Source organism: Gorilla gorilla, chromosome 7, assembly GCF_029281585.2.
Source record: "Gorilla gorilla gorilla isolate KB3781 chromosome 7, NHGRI_mGorGor1-v2.1_pri, whole genome shotgun sequence".
NCBI classification, from domain to species: Eukaryota; Metazoa; Chordata; class Mammalia; order Primates; family Hominidae; genus Gorilla; species Gorilla gorilla.
Genome location: NC_073231.2, coordinates 64168973 through 64184878, shown reverse-complemented (window position 1 = coordinate 64184878; position 15906 = coordinate 64168973). Strand labels below are relative to the sequence as shown.

Sequence of the window (15906 nt, the reverse complement as noted above, 5' to 3'; positions counted from 1 at the left end):
TGCCTTCATGAAGTTGCAGCAGATAAGCCATCTGGCCTTTGCACATGAAAGATCCCTGTCCCTGGTTATTTATTTATTTTTTAATTTAATTTTTTTTTGAGACAGAGTCTCGCTACATTGCCAGGCTAGAGTGCAGTGGGATGATCTCGGCTCACTGCAACCTCTGCTTTCCCGGTTCAAGTGATTTTCCTGCCTCAGCTTCCAGAGTAGTTGGGACTATAGGGGTGCACCACCATGCCCAGCTAATTTTTTTTGTATTTTTAGTAGAGACGGGGTTTCACCATGTTGGCCAGGCTGGTCTTGATCTCCTGACCTCGTGATTTGCCTGCCTCAGCCTCCCAAAGTGCTGGGATTACAGGCATGAGCCACCGCACCCAGCCTTGTCACTGGTTTTTTAATAACTGGTGATGAAAACTGATGGGTTGGCTGGACACCCATGAAGAGTCTTCCACTTATCAGCTGAAGACAGGGCCAGGCCTCACAAATCCCTGCCGCTCACAGGCTCCTGTTCTCATGCCCCAGGTAGTTCAGAGACCACTGGAAGTCTGAATCACATCAAACCATTGCCTGAGCCACAGTTCCTCTTGGCCTCACAGGGCTTCTGTTGCTTAAAGGCCCCAGGGAGTGATTTGTGGAAACCATAAATCCATTTTACGGTTGAATGTCAACTGTAATGCCTTCTACTCAAAGGAAGCCAAGAACTAAATTTCAAAAAAAGTGAATGCCACAAACTCTGGCTGTTTACATTACATCAAAACAAGTTGAAAATTCAAGTCCAGTTGCTGCCCATCTTCCTGTGTTTTTCAATTTTGCTATAAGAGATTCACAAAGGTGGTGGTGTTTCTTTTTTTCTTTTTTTCTGCCAGATTCCTTGTAACTTAAAACTGATTGACATTGGTCTGATGAATGTGTGGTGTAGACAGTCCAGGGCTTCCAAGTCCATGTGGGCAAGGCACTGTATTTCAAAAGACAACCTAGAAGGGGAAGTATTAGTGCCTCCAAATTCAGTGTGAGTTGAGCATCAAAATCACCTGGCAGGCTCTATGAACGTGACCTCAACTAATGGCCCTTTGACACTACCTGCTGGAGCTGGCTGAGTTTGCCCATCTCACTTACTAAACACTTGCTCCTTCAGAAAATCCTACTTTAGCTTTTGTTTAGCTGGGAATTTCAAAGACAGATCTTTCCTTCCAAAAAAACATATTTGAGGCCTGCAGGGTCTGGACAAGAGGATGCTTTAAATAGCTCTTACAATTTTCCCCCATTAACTGGGCCACCCCACCAAGAATGTACATCTTCAAATTCTTCCAGAGAATTCAGATGTCAGCACCAGCAGTGCACAAAGAATGAATGGTTACTGCTGGTGTGTTATGGAGGAGGAATCAGCACTCTGGGAGTCAGTGCACGGATTTTCTATTTTTGTTTGTTTTTTTGTTTGTTTGTTTGTTTCCAGATGGAGTTTTGCTCTGTTGCCCAGGCTGGAGTGCAGTGGCTCAATCTCGGCTCACTGCAACCTCCTCCTGCCGGGTTCAAGCAGTTCTCCCAAGTAGCTGGGATTATAGGTGCGTGCCACCATGCCCAACTAATTTTTGTATTTTTAGTAGAGACGGAGTTTCATCATGTTGGCCAGGCTGGTCTCGAACTCCTGACCTCGTGATCCACCCTCCTTGGCCTCCCGAAGTGCTGGGATTACAGGCATGAGCCACTGCACCCAGCTGGATCCACAATTTTTGGAGTTGGCAATCATTTGGTTAAGGCATACAATTTTGCCATTTTGGTAGATTAAAAATGGTCAAATTTTAGCAGTTTCATACAGTTCGACCCCATTCTACACATTTCTCCCATGTTACTGTTATCTGGAGAGAGGGTGACCCACCAACCTGGTTTGTTTAGGGCTGGTCCTCTTATGGCACTGAAATCCCACATCCAGGGAGGCCCCTCTGTCTTAGGCAGACTGGAGTGGTTGGTCACAGCTGGGAGACCAGGTTCCAGCTCCTCGGCTTGGTGTATGGGGCACCCCATTTTGCCTGCGTCCTCTGCTCCATTAAGGTGTTATTGATAAGGGCAAACATAATTATAGTCACTAAGTGCCAAACACTGTACATGACCTTATTACTCCTCAAAACTGTCCTCTGAGGCTTAGAGAAGTTAGGTGGCCTCCGCAAGATCTCACCTATATTGGGGCTGAAGCTGTCCATGACTCCTGAACCTCAGCATTCTGTTATGTGCCAGACACTCTGCTAGTCCCTGGGATTAAAATGAAGAAGACAGGCCAGGCTTTTGACACTGAAAATGGAAAAATGTTAAACAATTAGTCGTTGGATAACATTCGTTTGAAAATGTGGTGCCCCTTCCTGGATTTAAGGACACAGAAGTAGTTTGGTGATACTGCGCTCCCTGTGAAGCCTCAGAGGCAGGGCATGGCTCCCAGACTGTGCAGTGTGTGGAGAGCGGTCAGGTAAGGTCAGTGCCTGACAGAACAGTCAGGCACTCCACACCTGACTGTTCTGGTTGGACACGTGGATTAATTTTCAGGTTTTCTCCCTGTGGATTGTTGCTCTTATGAACAGCTTTTAAAAATGGGGATTATTGGTACCTAATATGTTACTGAAAAATAAAACTTATCAGAGCACTAGACAGTTCTTTCAAAGACAGCTGTTGGCCTCCCAACTTGATCAACTGTATTCCTCAAATGGGGGTGCTGTGGTTTCCCCAAGGAGATGAGAAACCACAGCACAAACAAAGAACATCTTGGTGGAGAGCTGATTGTATTTGAAGATCTGGGGAGTTTTTCTCCATTAAAAAACAAAACAAAACAGACTCACATAAGAGGAAGGTGGGAAAAATCTTATGAATTCCTAATGTAAAACATGCAGAATTAATGATTGTGAAGTTACTTCAGCTCTACTCCTAAGCTCTCAGGTCACAGAGTTAAATTTTGAAGTGCACAGAACTGGACTTCAGTAATAAACCATGGAGTGCTAAGCTTACACGTTGTTCAATTATCCTCTGAACTGGATTTTTTTTTCTTTTGTCATGTAGGTCACCAATAATGTGGAATCCATTTCGTGGAGACAGGCTACTTTTAATCAAAAATTGTAAGGCATGGTGAGTACTCAAGCATATGACTATAATTTTCTGAATAGACTTTAGATACCAGGGTTTAAAAGCATTTCAAAATGTCTACATCATAGTAGAAGCTTGGATTAAGCTATTTTATACTCCATAGTCACTGTGGTTCGGTCTCTAAAATTATGTACATTGTCATTGAATAAAATTCTTCTTAAACAACTAGAACACTTGGTTGATTTTAAATGACTAATTATTGTTATATTATGTGAGAGCACATAAGATATGTTCTGCTTTACAAGTAAAGTCTGGCAACGTTTCCCATGGTTTGCAATTCAAATTGGATGGCTCTGAGTCATTAAAAAGCAGGTGAGCAGCAGATATAAAACAGTTTTTTGAAAGGGGCTATTTGTTTCTCCTATATTGGCTTTGCTTAAGAGAATTATTTAAGGCTGAGAGAGGAGTGAGGATGAAGCAGGAGTTGGGCTCAATTTTGTTCACTAATTCAGTTAGCCTAGTCATTAGCTTAGCATTTTGAAGCTTGAGTGTTAGAATCTACAGCTGTTCTCCTAAGAAAAAAGTAAAATGTGATTTCCAAGTCCAAATTAATGAAAAAGTTTCAATGATATTGAACAGGCTACGTGGAGGAGAGCAGAGGAAATTAGCAGGCTCCTGCCTCCTCATGGCTGTCTTGGGGAGAAGGTTGAGTGAATTGATTTTTTTTTAAATTATACTTTAAGTTCTAGGGTACATGTGCACAACATGCAGGTTTGTTACATATGTATACATGTGCCCATGTTGGTGTGCTGCACGCATTAACTCATCATTTACATTAGGTATATCTCCTAATGCTCTCCCTCTCCCCTCCCCACTACCCCACGACAGGCCCCAGTGTGTGATGTTCCCCTTCCTGTGTCCAAGTGTTCTCATTGTTGAATTCCCACCTATGAGTGAGAACATGAGGATGAGGTGTTTGGTTTTTTGTCCTTGCGATAGTTTGCTGAGAATGATGGTTTCCAGCTTCATCCATGTCCCTACAAAGGACATGAACTCATCCTTTTTTATGGCTGCATAGTATTCCATGGTGTATATGTGCCACATTTTCTTAATCCAGTCTATCATTGATGGACATTTGGGTTGGTTCCAAGTCTTTGCTATTGTGAATAGTGCCACAGTAAACATACATGTGCATGTGTCTTTATAGCAGCATGATTTATAATCCTTTGGGTATATACCCAGTAATGGGATGGCTGGGTCAAATGGTATTTCTAGTTCTAGATCCCAGAGGAATCGCCACACTGACTTCCACAATGGTTGAACTAGTTTACAGTCCCACCAACAGTGGAAAAGTGTTCCTATTTCTCCACATCCTCTCCAGCACCTGTTGTTTCCTGACTTTTTAATGATTGCCATTTTAACTGGTGTGAGATGGTATCTCATTGTGGTTTTGATTTGCATTTCTCTGATGGCCAGTGATGATGAACATTTTTTCATGTGTTTTTTGGCTGCATAAATGTCTTCTATTGAGAAGTGTCTGTTCATATCCTTCACCCACTTTTTGATGGGGTTGTTTTTTTCTTGTAAATTTGTTTGAGCTCATTGTAGATTCTGGATATTAGCCCTTTGTCAGATGAGTAGGTTGCAAAAATTTTCTCCCATTCTATAGATTGCCTGTTCGCTCTGATGGTGGTTTCTTTTGCTGTGCAGAAGCTCTTTAGTTTAATTAGATCCCATCTGTCAATTTTGGCTTTTGTTGCCATTGCTTTTGGTGTTTTAGACATGATATCCTTGCTCATGCCTATGTCCTGCATAGTATTGCCTAAGTTTTCTTCCAGGATTTTTATGGTTTTAGGTCTAACATTGAAGTCTGTGATCCATCTTTAATTATTTTTTGTATAAGGCATAAGGAAGGGATCCAGTTTCAGCTTTCTACATATGGCTAGCCAGTTTTCCCAGCACCATTTATTAAATAGGGAATCCTTTCCCCATTTCTTGTTTTTGTCAGGTTTGTCAAGATGGCCGATACGCAACAGCTCCAGTCTACACATCCCAGCATGAGCGATGCAGAAGATGGGTGATTTCTGCATTTCCAACTGAGGTACTGGGTTCATCTCACTGGGGCTTGTTGGACAGTGGGCGCAGGACAGTGGGTGAAGCCCACTGAGCATGAGCCGAAGCAGGGCGAGGCATTGCCTCACCCAGGAAGTGCAAGGGATCAGAGAATTCCCTTTCCTAGCCAAGGAAAGCTGTGACAGATGGCACCTGGAAAATTAGGCCACTCCCACCCTAATATTGCGCTTTTCCAGTGGTCTTAGCAAATGTCACACCAGGAGATTATATCCCGTGCCTTGCCCAGAGGGTCCCACACCTACAGAGTCTTGCTCATTGCTAGCAGAGCAGTCTGAGATTGAACTGCAAGGCAGCAGTGAGGCTGGGACAGGAGCACCCACCATTGCTGAGGCTTGAGTAGGTAAACAAAGCGGCTAGGAAACCCGAACTGGGTGGAGCCCACCACAGCTCAAGGAGGTCTGCCTGCCTCTGTAGACTCCACCTCTGCGACCAGGGCATAGCTGAACAAAAGGCAGCAGAAACCTCTGCAGACTTAAATGTCCCTGTCTGACAGTTTGGAAGAGAGTAGTGGTTCTCCCAGCATGCAGCTGGAGATCTGAGAATGGACAAACTGCCTCCTCAGGTGGGTCCCTGACCCCCAAGTAGCCTAGCTGGGAGGCATCCCCCAGTAGGGGCAGACTGACACCTCACACGGCCGGGTACCCCTCTGAGACGAAGCTTCCAGGGGAGAGATCAGGCAGCAACATTTGCTGTTCAGCAATATTCGCTGTTCTGCAGCTTCTGCTGCTGATACCTAGGCAAACACCGTCTGGAGTGGACCTCCAGCAAACTCCAACAGACCTGCAGATGAGGATCCTGACTGTTAGAAGGAAAACTAACAAACAGAAAGGACATCCACACCAAAACCCCATCTGTACGTCACCATCATCAAAGAACAAAGGTAGATAAAACCACAAAAATGGGGAAAAAACAGAGCAGAGAAGCTGAAAATTCTAAAAATCAGAGTGCCTCTCCCCCTCCAAAGGAATGCAGCTCCTCGCCAACAATGGAACAAAGCTGGATGGAGAGTGACTTTGATGAGTTGAGAGAAGAAGGCTTCAGATGATCAAACTTCTCTGAGCTAAAGAAGGAAGATCGAACCCATTCCAAAGAAGCTAAAAAACTTTAAAAAAGATTAGACAAATGGCTAACTAGAATATCCAGTGTAGAGAAGTCCTTAAATGATCTGTTGGAGCTAAAAACCATGGCATGAGAACTACGCGATGCATGCACAAACTTCAGTAGCCGATTTGATCAACTGGAAGAAAGGGTATCAGTGATTGAAGATCAAATGAATGAAATGAAGTGAGAAGAGAAGTTTAGAGAAAAAAGAGTAAAAAGAAATGAACAAAGCCTCCAAGAAATATGAGACTATGTGAAAAGACAAAATCTACGTCTGATTGGTGTACCTGAAAGTGACAGGGAGAATGGAACCAAGTTGGAAAACACTGCAGGATATTATCCAGGAGAACTTCCCCAATCTAGCAAGGCAGACCAACGTTCAGATTCAGGAACTACAGAGAATGCCACAAAGATACTCCTCGAGAAGAGCAACTCCAAGACATATAATTGTCAGATTCACCAAAGTTGAAATGAAGGAAAAAATGTTAAGGGCAGCCAGAGAGAAAGGTCAAGTTACCCACAAAGGGAAGCCCATCACACTAACAGCTGATCTCTCAGCCGAAACTCTACAAGCCAGAAGAGAGTGGGAGCCAATATTCAACATTCTTAAAGAAAAGAATTTTCAACCCAGAATTTCATATCCAGTCAAACTAAGCTTTATAATTGAAGGAGAAATGAAATCCTTTACAGACAAGCAAATGCTGAGAGATTTTATCACCACCAGGCCTGCCCTGCAAGAGCTCCTGAGGGAAGCACTAAACATGGAAAGGAACAACTGGTACCAGCCACTGCAAAATCATGCCAAATTGTAAAGACCATCAAGGCTAGGAGGAAACTGCATCAACTAATGAGCAAAATAACCAGCTAACATCATAATGACACAATCGAATTCACACATAACAATATTAACCTTAAATGTAAATGGGCTAAATTCTCCAATTAAAAGACACAGATTGGCAAATTGGATAAACAGTCAAGACCCATCAGTGTGCTGTATTCAGGAGACCCATCTCATCCGCAGAGACACACATAGGCTCAAAATAAAGGGATGGAGGAAGATCTACCAAGCAAATGGAAAACAAAAAAAGGCAGGGGTTGCAATCCTAGTCTCTGACAAAACAGACTTTAAACCAACAAAGATCAAAGGAGACAAGGAAGGCCATTATATAATGGTAAAGGGATCAATTCAAGAAGAAGAGCTAACTATCCTAAATATATATGCACCCAATACAGAAGCACCCAGATTCATAAAGCAAGTCCTTAGAGACCTACAAAGAGACTTAGACTCCCAAACAATAATAATGGGAGACTTTAACACCCCACTGTCAACATTAGACGGATCAACAAGACACAAAGTTAACAAGGATATCCAGGAATTGAACTCAGCTCTGCACCAAGCGGACCTAATAGACATCTACAGAACTCTCCACCCCAAATCAACAGAATATACATTATTCTCAGCACCACATTACACTTATTCCAAAATTGAACAAATAGTTGGAAGTAAAGCACTCCTCAGCAAGTGTAAAAGAACAGAAATTATAACAAACTGTCTCTCAGACCAAGTGCAATCAAACTAGAACTCAGGATTTAAAAACTCACTCAAAACCGCTCAACTACATGGAAACCGAAAAACCTGCTCCTCAGTGACTACTGGGTACATAAAGAAATGAAGGCAGAAATAAAGATGTTCTTAGAAACCAATAAGAACAAAGACACAACATACCAGAATCTCTGGGACACATTTAAAGCAGTGTGTAGAGGGAAATTTATAGCACTAAATGCCCACAAGAGAAAGCAGGAAAGATCTAAATTTGACACCCTAACATCACAATTGAAAGAACTAGAGAAGCAAGAGCAAACACATTCAAAAGCTAGCAGAAGGCAAGAAATAACTAACATCAGAGCAGAACTGAAGGAGATAGAGACAGAAAAAAATCCTTCAAAAAATCAATGAATCCAGGAGCTGGTTTTTTGAGAAGATCAACAAATTTGATAGACCACCAGCAAGACTAATAAAGAGGAAAAGAGAGAAGAATCAAATAGACACAATAAAACATGATAAAGGGGATATCACCACTGATCCCACAGAAATACAACTACCATCAGAGAATACTATAAACACCTCTACGTAAATAAACTGGAAAATCTAGAAGAAATGGATAAATTCTTTGACACATACACCCTCCCAAGTCTAAACTAGGAAGAAGTTGAATCCCTGAATAGACCAATAACAGGCTCTGAAATTGAGGCAATAATTTATAGCCTACCAACCGAAAAAAGTCCAGGACCAGATAGATTCACAGCTGAATTCTACCAGAGTTACAAGGAGGAGCTGGTACCATTCCTTCTGAAACTATTCCAATCAATAGAAAAAGAGGGAATCCTCCCTAACTCATTTTATGAGGCCAGCATCATCCTCATACCAAAGCCTGGCAGACACACAACAAAAAAAGAAAATTTTAGATCAATATCCTTGATGAAGATTGATGCAAAAATCCTCGATAAAATACTGGCAAGCTGAATCCAGCAGCACATCAAAAAAAAGCATGATCAAGTGGGCTTCATCCCTGGGATGCAAGGCTGGTTCAACATATGCAAATCAATAAATGTAATCCAGCATATAGGCAGAACCAAAGACAAAAACCACATGATTATCTCAATAGATGCAGAAAAGGCCTTTGACAAAATTCAGCAGCCCTTCATGCTAAAAACTCTCAATAAATTAGGTATTGATGGGACATATCTCAAAATAAGAGCTATTTATGGATTGATGTTTTTATACATATTAGACTGTTTTGATGAGATGGCCTTGCCAAGTAGGTGTTTGTTTTGTTTATTTTCTTCCTTCTGTGTAAAGATTTTTAATTCCTTGAACCATCCTCTAGTTCCTATGGTTTTCTCATTGTTCTCTTAGGAAAGTGAAAGGTAATAGGAAATATGCACTCTTTACCCTTTCTTTGTTCTCAGGGGGCATTGTGATGTTACCTTGAGTCCTGTATTGAGTTTTCAGTGACAATGCTATGAGGCATGTGAGTAAGCATTTAATAATGACCAAGAACTAAGTCAGATTCAAACCCAGCAATACAGAATTCTCATTTTAATTTCAAGTTATGGATATTTGTCTTTGATTTTTATGGATTTTTCCATTTTTAAACAAACAAGTTTTCAATGCTTATCTTCTCAGTAAGAAATGGGAAGGCCTATGAACATTTTAGCAACCCAAAAGATGATTCCTCAGTTTTTTCCTAAGGGGAATGTTTTATTTATAGGTAATCAAAGGAAATGTTTGTTTCCACAGGGAAGTATGGATAAAATATAAAATCTGTTTTTCAGTATCAACTAGGGATCACTAGGCAGTATGTTGGTACAGAGATGTAAATGTGAAAAGGAAAAATGTGAAGGAGAATTATTTTTAAATGTAAGTTGCCACTTCTGTAACTCCCCCACCCCAAAAAAGAGATTAGAGTTGTCCAAGATAGCTGTAAACTTGAGTTCCTATTAATTTGCATGTATATTCAGGGAATGAGATTAAATTAACAAAGGAGGAGAGAAAGCAACTCTGGACCTGGAGCACAACTGCTGTTGTGTTGATGCAGAAAATGACTGGCTCACAGACTTTCTGCAGAAGCTGCCACGATTCTTTGAGTTGTGTTAAGAAAAAACTCTGGAGCTCAAGAGAGTCTGGCTTTGAATCTAGGCTTCACCATTTATGGATTATATGAATTTAAGCATATTACTTAACTTCTAGGTTCAGTTACCTTGTCTATAAAGTGGGAACCAACAAAATACCTTGAAGTTTTTTAAAAAAATAGAACTAAATAAGTTGATATTTGTGTAACTCATGCTGCAGTTTCTGACAAAATAAAAATTCTTAAGTGTTTACCTTTTTATATTACTCAACTAACAAGTATTTACCACTAATATTTGACATGTAATTAAAATTTTCAAACATTTAATTTTTTTCCTTGTGTTAAGATAAAATTATAGTGACATTAATAAAAAGATAACAGGTAAGGATTGTCCTTTGGTTAACTTTGGTTAATTTTAAGTGGTGTTAGTGTGATATGACTTTAGCATTACTCATTATTGGTTATTCTATGTATCAGTTAGGAGAGAGAAATCATCCAGAAATTTGAACAGGGAAAGATAAACATAAAGAATTATTAACTGTAACAGGAGACTGGAGTAAGGAGTGTTTGGCTAATAAGAACTAGAGGAATATTGGCATAGCAGCTGGAAGGAGCTGCCATTCCCCGAGGCACTGGCAGGACTTGCTGGAAATCCACCCTCTGGAACTCACTGGAGATATTCCTTCTAAGGTGAAAGGGAAGCTGTTTGTGGGAATGTATTTCCCAGGAGGCACTGAGCCTTTGCACCCAGTGCCCAAGAGAGACTGTAGGAGGCAGCTGCTGGGTGCCAGGCACCCCGGCTGCCCTGCCCTGCAGGAGCCTGGGAGTATGGGGGAGCTGCCTGCCCTGCAGGAACCTGTCTAGAGCAGGAAGCAAAACACTTGTGCAGTATCTCACCAGTGGCCTTTACTGACAAAGCTTAATATCATAACATTTAGCAAAGCGAAAATACTTAAGTGGCTCAGAACCATTTTCACAGAGCAAGCAAAAAGGGTGAATTTGGAGCTGAGCGTCAGTAAGTGGCTAATTCTGCTAGTAGGAGAAACACTTTTCCAAAAATTTATGTGAAATATATATGGTAAGACTTATGAAACGAGAGAATGTAAAGATACAAAGTACCTGAGAGCTTACCCCTGCTTACCCCTGGTCAGTTACAGAGAGCCTGAACTGCCTTGTTTTTGTCTTTTAGTACATTTGTTTTTCTTGTAGTGAACTTGGAACGTAAAGCTTGAATTGACAGACCCTACAAGAAGCAACATTATGAAATTTGGGTTTATGGTTATAAAAACATTGTTAAAAACATTATTCATCATGCTACATAGAGTTTTCCAATGAGTACTCTGTGAAAAATTCTGTCTGGTTGCAGTTCTGATGAGCAATAGATCTTGTTTCTCTTAAGACATGAAACACAGCAGAGCAGTAGCTATCCTGAAGTTGGGCTCATCAAACACTAGTCAACACTGGATATTGATTTGTGCAACTGATGAGATTAGGAGGCAGTTTAAATAAGAAATTAATCAAAGGCGGAGATTAAAAAACAACAGGAAACATGCATGAGACTAATACAAACATTGATAATGTAAATGTACTTCCTAGGGTAGAATATAAATTTTTCCCTAAACTTTCTTTCCAGCAGCTTTATGAATTAATTGGTATTTGACTGATTGATTGACAACTCCAGATATTAACTAAATTGAATCAGCTGGGAAACATTGCCTGGATTACTTCCTCAGAATTATTTCTGCACAGGGACTATATGATTGAATGTAATCAAATAGACTCAAGAAAGAATTAAATTCTTTAAAGTCACTTAGGCTTTTAATTTTTTCCCTCCTTTTTTCTTTTTGTCTAATAATTGAATACTCATTTAAAACATGTGTTATTGATATATCTAAGGAATTAAATGTCATTGAACTAATGTTACCTGTAACGAGGAAGAAATTGTTATTGAAAGAAGGGAAATAAAAAGAGAATAAGTTCTGCAAGACTACTTTTGTGCCTATGTTTATTTGATGAATTCTGGTAAGGGAGACATATGTGTCTTACAATTATTGTATACACATTGAGCTTATATGCATATTGCTTTAAAATGCTCTGTATTCAATATTTCTATGTCTCCACTTTCTGTTTAAGATCCATCTAGTTTCTCCTGGACAGGAACCATGTATTCTCTGCTTAAAACAGAAACATCTTGCAAAACTGGCTTGAGTTGGTGATGCTAAGTATACAAATAGCAGGGAGCGCTGTCTAACTAATAAGAAAGTTTAGTTTGCCAGAATTCTATTCATATCAAAGAATCTCAGAAATAGAAAGTCTGTTTTTGGTAGCTACTTACTACCTTCACGATCATCAATAGTTTATGGTTCTATGGTTGCTACTTTTGCCAGTAGCATTTGTGCTTCCTATTTGATCTTTTTGAAGATTTTTGTCAGGTATTAAATAGATTGATTTCTTTTTAAAAAACAGCATAACCCAATAAATCTTTTTCTAGATGCTACTTAGTGGCCCATTCCCACTTCCCGTTTTGCATGTGGTCTTGATAAGGTTGCCCCATTCAACTAATTTGTGCTTAGTAGGAAGGACACCTGAGAGCAGTTGGGACCAGTGTCTGTAATAAATAAATATGAATTCATAATTAGGCAGAGTGAGAATGCCCAGAATGGTTTATCATCACAACCATTCCCAAAGCAGGGTTGAGGTCTTATGGGGAGGCCTTACTCTGCTGTTTGTGATCATCCCCAGCTGGCACACAAGCCCGCTGAGTCTGCAATGAGGTCTTCTCAACGTATATTCAAATACTTGCATTTAAATCAAGAGAGTAATACAAATGTCAATTTTAAAAGAGATTATGATTTAAATGGTCTGTTAGAAAAACTACAGCAACATTGCTCCTCTCAAAGAAGAAGGCTGAAAGGATAATTAGACATCAGCAGAATACCAACACATTACTGGGAAAAAGAAAGGGCACAGGAACTTCTAAAATTCACAGAAATAAAAATCAGCACAGGGACCTAGACCTTCATTAGAACCGAGTGATGAGATGAGCTACTAATGTTAATGAACAGCAGTATAAATGTTGTAAGGTTTCAGAATATTCCTTGGGATTACTCAGGGAGTGAAAAATTGACACATTTTACATTCTCTTTTGGATTTAAAATAGCCAATAAAATTCGTTTTCCTAACATATACTTAAATCAATATGCATGCTGCAAGAAGCCAAGTTCGAGGGCACAATTTAGCATATATCATGTGTTAGTTGTTGCTACTGTTAACAGCCTTCTCTTTTTTTGCTGGGGTCAGAGCCAATTAAGAGACATATAGAAGCCTGAGAGTTAGAGATCAAAATACCGGCTTTATGACTTATCAAAGCCAGATAGGAGAGTAGGGTTTTATGTGTGAGCCAAAGGGGATACTAATTTCTCCCCTATGAACTGACACTGCGCAGGACTGCACCTAGGGCAGTGAGGGTGGGGTGCTGCCCCCTAGCGGAGGGCTCCCGTGCACACAGGCGACAACAGCCACAGACCCACCGCCCTCCTGCTCCATCTCCTTTGGTAATTCATGAGACAGTTTCCTGGGAAGTCCCATGTTTAATTTTCATCTTAATTGACTTTGAAACAGTATTCTCTGTGTAGCCATGAGAAAATGAGAATTTGTTTCTTATAGATCTCCACTGAACTACTTTATCATTTCTGATTGAGTCAATTCCTTATTTTCCTCTCGTAACTAACACCCACTCGCCTCCAGGTTAAAGTTTCCCTTACTTGGCAAAATCAGATACTAAACAAAATATGATTAAAATAAGTCGAAACTCTTGCTCATCCTTACCAGAGTTGCACAAATTCTATCTTGAATATGACAGGCATAGTCTCGGGATTTTCTTACTCTGATTCAAATACAAAGTGAGCAGCTGGTTTATGGCCCAGCAGGAGCCAAGGGCGACCCACCTACCTCCTAATCTAGAGCTCTTCCCACTTCGCAGCACTTGCCACATAAGACCTTAAGATGGAGGGTCTCACAGAGCAGTTGCGAGTGCACTGTGGAGGCAGGTGGCTTTGAGTTTGGATTTTAGCTGTGCTCTGACTAGCCCTGTGACTTTGAGAGAGGTTATGACCTTCCTGGGTCTCCAGTGTTTCATGGGCAAAATGCAGATCACAACGTTTCTGTTGCAATATTGCTGTATTTAAATGAGATTATGTGTTTGAAATGCATCTTGCTGTGCCTGTGGTAGCTTAGCACTAATAAGTGGTGGCATGACCCATTGTTAAGCTGCACTTACCCATAGTATGAATAAAAAATAGTTTAATTTTACACAAATTGTGAATGAAAAGGGAATGAGTATGTAAATAAACCATTTGAAAAGATACATCGGTTACATGGCTTCTTCCTAGAAACCAGTCGTCAACAGAAGCGATCTATCGACACCTTCTTTCTTTTCTCATTTCTGGTTTGGTTTCTGGCTGCTCTTCCTCATTTTGTCATTTTGTGGCTGCCTTGTGTCTCTGTGAGACCACTGGGGCTTTGTTCCTCCAATCTTGTCTCCCTCTGTCCAACCACAGCTACCTTTCTTCGTCCTCACAGCCTGATGTCGTGATAAGCGGAGTAACTTCCCCCTTCCACATATAACAGAAAGTAACACTTCAGCAACCCCCAACTCTGGAGTTAATAACCCAGTTTTCTTTTGGTTCTGGAACAGTTCAAAGCTCTCTCTCTCTTTTTTCTTCTTTTAAAAATGTATTTGACAAACACTATGTAGTACTTGCTATGTGCCAGACACTGTTCTAAGCACTTTACAAGTATTAACTCATTTTATCTTCCTATATCTAATCCAATTTTATATAAAACAGAAACCAAAGCAGAGAAGGGCTTAGTAACTTACCTGAAGTTACCCAGCTGGTACTTAGTGGAAGCAGGATTTCAGGCTGAGGAGTCTGGCCCCGGTCTCTGTGCTTTTAACAGCTCAGCCCAGCTGCTTCTCGGCCACCCTTGCGACATCATCTTCCATCTCACACTGCCAAGGGCAGGAATGCCAGACTTATTAGAAAAGCCTTGAAAAACTTCAGAATGTAAGTATTAAAAAGTTCAGCATCTCAAATATTTATCATTGCTTTGTAGTGAGAACAATTAAAATCTTTTCTTTTAGATGTTTTGAAATACATAGTACATTAACTATAGTCACCATGTTTTGCAATAAACCACCAGAACTGATTCCTCCCATCTAACTGAAACTGCACTCTTTGGCAAACATCTCCCCTTTCCCCGACTTTCCCACCATAAACACATACAACTTTTACTTGCCAATTAAAAATAAAATAAAAACAAAAAGAGGTGCAACGAACAGTTGTGCTTTCATCGTCCAAAACACTAAGGGTAATGCTGGTCCAAGAGAATGACAGATTTTTGAGGATGGTTTTGTTGTTTTTATTTTGTTGGTAGCACAGAGGAGTTGGGAGAGTTCTGAGCACAGAAAATGAAAGAGGAACTGGAGCAGGGGACAGGAAATTTACAAAATGTCAGAGCTGAAGTTGTAGAGCAAAAGAGGGACTATTGGTTGGGCTTACGGGATCGTTGTGGAGTTTACCGTTGTCATCCTGAGCAAAGCACAGGGCTGAGAACAAGGAGGGAGAGGGAGGAAAGAGCCTCGGATAAGGCAGTGCTGGGGCCAGAGGGAAGGCTGCTGTCATCTCTCAACTGGGATTAGCTACCCCATGCCTCCCGGGCTTTTTGCCTTTCTGAATTTGGGGGTGGCTATGCCTCAGAGATGTGCTCTTGGAGGCAACTGAAGCACACTAAAAGTGAAATGTCACCTCAGTTATGAATGATCCTGATGAAGACGGTAACCAGGAAGTGTCTGAAGCCTGAAGCCACCACTCTATAAACACCAAATGTATTGCTGAGCTCGAGAATAAAAATGATATGTGTTAACTGTAGGCAAGGGCCACATAAGCAAGGCAAAGTATTACCAAGAGGCACA

At 40.7% G+C, this 15906-nt stretch overlaps 1 long non-coding RNA gene across 2 annotated transcripts in view; it reads right to left on the bottom strand.

Moving 5' to 3' along the window:
* Nucleotides 1-15180, bottom strand: part of LOC109028108 (uncharacterized) — a 42122-nt gene extending 26942 nt beyond the window's left edge. Inside the window, exon 1 of one of the 2 annotated variants that reach the window (XR_008667856.2) lies at nt 14812-15180. This is a non-coding gene — a long non-coding RNA (uncharacterized lncRNA). The remainder of the gene's footprint in view (nt 1-14811) is intronic. The other variant, XR_010134981.1, reaches the window with a different exon arrangement.
* Between the last annotated feature and the right edge of the window lie 726 nt (nt 15181-15906).